This window comes from Triticum urartu, chromosome 4 (genome assembly GCF_003073215.2).
Source record: "Triticum urartu cultivar G1812 chromosome 4, Tu2.1, whole genome shotgun sequence".
NCBI lineage: Eukaryota > Viridiplantae > Streptophyta > Magnoliopsida > Poales > Poaceae > Triticum > Triticum urartu.
The window spans coordinates 363,211,592-363,217,591 of record NC_053025.1 but is presented as its reverse complement, the minus strand read 5'-3'; positions in this window follow the sequence as shown (position 1 = coordinate 363,217,591).

Sequence of the window (6,000 nt, the reverse complement as noted above, 5' to 3'; positions counted from 1 at the left end):
GCGACCCTCGCCCCCGCCGAACCGAAAGGGACTCGGTCCGCCGGTCCCATAGGTGCTCGTGGATCAGTACCCCGGCATCTTTGGCGCGCCAGGTAGGGGCGTCGAGGTTGTGTGAACCAAATCTGGCGTTCACACGAGCTAGATCTTCATCATCTTCATCGACATGCCGCCGAAGAAGAAGGCTTCGGAGGCGGCTGCTCCGTCTGCGCCGAATCCACCACCGCCGGAGGAAACGGCCGATGGGGCAGACGCCGGCGGAAGAACGGGCGTCGACGAGGGAGCTCACGGTGCTGCCAGGTCCAAGGACAAGGCTGCGCTGCCCATCGGCGGCGTAGCTGGCTCCCATAACGACCGGGCGCACTCCAAGACCTCGGTGTCCGTACATGCACCGCGCCCATCTCAGGAGGCGCGAGACCGGCAGCGTCATGGTACTCACGGTACCATGCGTTTGCTGGACAAAGATCGAGCTGGCGGATCTCGGAGTGCTCAAGACCAGCATGCACGCCAACATGCTGGCACGAGCGAGGCACGGTCGCCTGGACGGGATATTGCTCCTTCTAACATAGTTAGAAGTCCGAGCATATCCCGCTCCTCGCACCGTTCGCCACCACCACCCGCCACTACAGCAGAAGCTTTGGCACGAGCTCAACTGAGACCGGTGGGGGTGCAACCACTGTGCACTCTCCACCCCGAAGGCCAAGATCGCCGACTCGCCGGATCCACCTCGACAGCGACTCCACCGCGTCATCAGATCCACGAGCTCGTCGCGATCAGCGCCAAGTTCTTCACGAACGACAGAAAGAAGACGCCCGTACTCGCATTGAGCGCCGAAAGAGAAGCACGACGTCAATCGGACCAGCGCGCTGGGCCCTCTGTCGACATGCATGCACCAGGGGAACCAGGCGACTTTCCGTACGCGGTAGGTTGCCCTGCGTTTACTCGTGAGCTGCAGCAAGTCCAGTGGCCCAGCATAAAGAATTTCAAGCCAGACGTACTAGAGAAGTACGATGGCAAGTCGCATCCGTCGGAGTTCCTCAGCATCTACACCATCGTGGTGCAGGCTGCCGGGGGGCGAGACGACAAGATCCTTGCCAACTACTTCCCGCTGGTGCTCAAGCCCAACGTCAGGTCCTGGCTCATGCACTTGCCAGACGACTCCATATCCTCCTGGGCAGACCTATGCCATCAGTTTGTCGGCGCCTTTACAGGCGGCCACAAACCTCATGGCCAAGAGAGTGACCTTCATCTACTCGCCCAGAAGGAAGGAGATCCCCTGCGCAAGTACATTCAGAGATTCAGCCGTGTACAGCACAACATCCCAGATGTCCACCCTGCCGCGGTCATCAGCGCGTTCCATCAGAACGTGCGTAACCGCAGGATGCGGGAGGAGATGTCGATGTGCAAGATCAGAGACGTCAGTGAGCTGTATGCCCTGGCCGACAAGTGTGCACGTGCTGAGGAAGGGAGGAAAATCCCTGGAGAGGATACAGGAGCAGGAGGATCTGACAGTGAGGATGCTACCCCGGCAAAGAAAAACCGGCGGCGGAACAACAGGAAGAAGAAAGGCAAAGATGTGCTAGTCATGGAGCAGTCCGGCAACGAAGGTGGCGCCAAGAAAGCCAAAGCAGGAAGCTCCGGCAAGGAGATTGCCGCATGCACCAACTGCCAGGCTGTGGCGGTCGCCGACAAGCAGGACGGCACCGACAAGCAGTACTGCAAGATCCACCGCACCAAGGGCCATGACCTCCAGAGCTGCAAGAAGGTCGAGCAGCTTGTCCAGCAGCAAAAGGCTGAATACGAGCGATGCGACAAGGAGAGGGCCCAAGGAGGCACTGGAGATTCCGGCAAGAAGCGCGCCGGCCGGGGAGGACACCGCGGTAAGGCCAAGCAGCGGCAAGGAGACAGACCTCCCCGCGGCCGCGGCAAGGATGAAGATGACGACGACGACGAAGACATGGATGATGTCGAGACCAGTGAGCAGGAGTTCCAGAAAGCCACAGAGGTCTTGTGCATTGACGGCGGTGCTTCTCTGCATACTTCGCACCGCCAACTCAAGCAGTGGGTGCGGGAAGTCAATGCGGCGGAACCACCTGTCGAGTCACGCAAGCTTCTGAAATGGTCCAGCACGCCTATCATCTTTGATATTGAGGACCACACTGATCGCACAACTGCGGTCGGGTGCTTGCCGATGTTGGTTTCACCAACTATCCGCAACCTCAAGGTCACTAAGATGCTAGTTGACAGCGGGGCTGGCTTGAACCTGATCTCCTCCGCTATACTCCAGAAACTCCAGATCCCTGACAGCGAGCTTGAAGAGACCGGCACATTCCAAGGAATCAACCCGGGAAGGAGCAAGCCGAAGGGGAAGGTCACGTTGCCAGTAACATTTGGCAGCAAGGTGAACTTCAGGACTGAGAGGGTCACTTTTGACGTCGCCGATTTTCCATTGCCTTACAATGGGATACTCGGCCATCCAGCACTCGCCAAATTCATGGCAGCCTCTCACTACGCATACAACATGCTGAAGATGCCAGGCCCGATAAGCGTCATCTCTGTCCCTGGCGACAAGAAGGATGCCCTTATCTGCGCCGACAAGATCTACCGGGAAGCGGCAGCCGCAACAGATCGCAAGTCACCTGCCGTTGAATCTCCCGGGGGAAGAAGAAGACCAAGTCCGGCAAGAGTTCTGATGCCCACTCCGGCAAGCGCACCTCTTCGGAGTGCTGCGCTGCCGTCGAGGACGCACCATCGAGCTACACCGGCAAGTGTAAGAAGACAATGGCAGCTCTGCCAGAGACCAAGAAGGTGTCTGCCAAGGAGGACGGCACTGGTGGTACCTTTACCATCAGTGCTACTCTCGACCCTAAATAGGAAAGCGCGCTCATTGCTTTGCTGCGGGCGAACGTCGACATCTTTGCGTGGCAACCGTCTGACATCCCCGGTGTTCCCAGGAAAGTAATTGAGCACCATCTTGCCCTTTGTCCTCATGCGCGACCCGTCAAGCAGAAGGTCAGGAAGCAAGCAGTGGAGCGCCAAGAATTCATAGCAGAAGAAATCAAGAAGTTGGAAGCAGCAGGCCTTGTCAGAGGAGTTCTCCATCCTACGTGGTTGGCCAATCCTGTAGTCGTGCGCAAGGCGAACGGGAAATGGAGACTTTGTATCGACTTTACCGATGTTAACAAAGCTTGTCCCAAAGACCCATTTCCTTTGCCGCGCATTGACTAGATTGTTGACTCCACGGCCGGATGTGACTTGCTTTCATTTCTTGACGCATACTCAGGATACCATCAGATCTTCATGGCAGAAGAAGATGAGGAGAAGACCGCATTCATCACTCCATGTGGCACGTACTGTTTCATACGGATGCCTTTCGGTTTAAAAAATGCTGGTTCAACATTTGCAAGGGTAGTCCATGTCGCTCTTGAGCCACAAATACACAGAAATGTGGAAGCCTACATGGATGACATAGTGGTCAAGAGCAAGGACAAGGCAACTCTGATTCAAGATTTAGACAAGACCTTTGCAAATCTGCGCAAGATCAGCCTCAAGCTCAACCCCGAGAAGTGTGTGTTTGGAGTCCCCTCCGGCAAGCTTCTCGGGTTCTTCGTGTCTCAGCGGGGAATCGAAGCCAATCCCGACAAGATCAAGGCCATTGAGCAGATTGAAGCACCAAAGCGCGTCAAGGATGTACAAAGACTTGCCGGTTGCGTGGCTGCTCTCAGCAGGTTTATCTCTAGGTCTGCTGAGCGCGCCCTGCCATTTTTCAAAATATTGAAAAAGGCAGGTCCAATGAAATGGACTCCGGAAGCGGAGGCTGCGCTGCAAGACTTGAAGAGATACTTGTCCTCCACTCCAATACTTGTCGCACCTAAGCCACAAGAGAAGTTGCTGCTGTATATAGCGGCAACCAATCAAGTGGTTAGTGCTGCGTTAGTAGCAGAGAGGGAGGCAGATGACGAGCCGGCAACCACGGCAGGCGCATCCAGCGACAAGCAGAGGGCTTCCCCGACAAGCTATGGTCCCGACAAGGATGGATCTGCGCAGACGCGTGAGGAGATACAGAAGAGAATGGTACAACGCCCAGTTTACTTTGTCAGTTCCCTTCTGCAGGGTGCTAGGTCAAGGTACTCTGGCGTGCAGAAATTGCTTTTCGGCCTTCTCATGGCCTCGAGAAAGCTGCGCCATTACTTCCAAGCACATGAGATCACAGTTGTCACTCGTTTTCTGCTGAAGAGGATACTACAGAATCCAGAAGCGACAGGCAGGATTGTTGAGTGGGCACTGGAACTGTCAAGCTTTGGCCTCAAGTTTGAGAGTACTTCAACTATCCAAAGTAGAGCATTGGCATAATTCATAGCAGAATGGACGCCAACACCAGATGAAGAAATTCCAGAAACGAGCATCCCCGTCGAGGAAGCAAGCAAAGAGTGGCTGATGTATTTTGATGGTGCCTTTTCATTGCAAGGCGCTGGCACTGGCGTGCTGCTTGTCACACCCACCGGAGAGCACCTCAAGTACGTAGTCCAGATGCACTTTCCCAAGGAGCAAGCAACAAACAATACTGCAGAGTATGAAGGCTTGCTTGCCGGTCTCAGGATCGCGGCAGACCTTGGGATCAAGAAGCTCATTGTCAGGGGTGACTCGCAGCTTGTCATCCGCCAAGTGAACAAGAGCTATCAGAGTCCGTTGATGGAAGCCTACGTCGACGAAATGAGAAAGCTAGAAGAGCACTTTGACGGCCTACAGATGGAGCATGTTCCAAGAGCTCAGAACGCCATTGCCGATGGCCTATCAAAGTGCGCCGCACTTAAGTTACCTGTGGAACCAGGGATCTTTGTGCTCAAGCTGACTCAACCATCTGTAACGCCATCAACTGGACAGAGCAAGAAGAGGAAGTTGATTTCTGGTGACTATTTTCCGGCAGAGCTTCCCGAAGCCGCCGCCAAGAAGGTCCCCAAGATCAACGCCAAGAGCGCTGAGGAGCAGTCTGCTCCGGCAAGCCCTAGGGTTTGCTCCGTTGAAGCAGAAGCTCCCGACAAGTTTTGCTCCGGCAAGCTTGCGGGGGAACGTCAAGCTCCGGCAGAGCCGCAGGTTCTCGCTGTAGCAGCGGATGTTCCCGCAGCAACAGATTTGCCTTTAGTCCTTGTTGTCGAGCCACAAGCTCCAACATGGGCACAACAGATTGTCTGTTTCCTTCAGACAGGAGAACTTCCCGAAGAGCAAGAAGAAGCGGAAAGAGTAGCCCGGCAATCAAGTATGTACCAGTTTGTCGACAACACACTGTACAGAAGAAGACTCAACGGTGTGAAATTGAAGTGTATTCACCGGGAAGACGGACAAAAGCTGTTGGCAGAGATACATGGAGGCATATGTGGTCACCACATTGGCGCAAGAGCACTTGCCGGCAAAGCATTCCGACAAGGTTTCTTTTGGCCGACAGCCCTCCAGGATGCAACTGCACAAGTAACCAAGTGTGAAGCGTGCCAGTTCCATTCCAAGCAGATACACCAACCAGCTCAAGCTCTCCAGACGATCCCTTTATCCTGGCCATTTTCGGTCTGGGGGCTCGACATCCTCGGCCCCTTTCCCCGAGCAGTCGGGGGCTTGGAGTACTTGTACGTTGCAATCGACAAGTTCACAAAGTGGCCGGAAGTGGAAGCAGTGAGGAAGGTGACAGCACAGTCAGCAGTCAAGTTCTTCAGGTCGATTGTTTGCCGCTTTGGGATCCCTAACAGGATAATCACCGACAACGGTACGCAATTCACGAGCCGCACCTTCATGCAGTACGTCCAAGATCTTGGCGCTAAGGTCTGCTTCGCTTCTGTTGCTCACCCGAGAAGCAATGGTCAAGCGGAGAGGGCAAATGCTGAAGTGCTGCGTGGGCTCAAGACCAGGACTTTCGACAAGCTGCACAAGTGCGGAAGAAACTGGATCGAGGAGCTGCCGGTGGTTCTTTGGTCGATCAGGACGATGGCAAATCGAGCCACTGGCCAGACACCT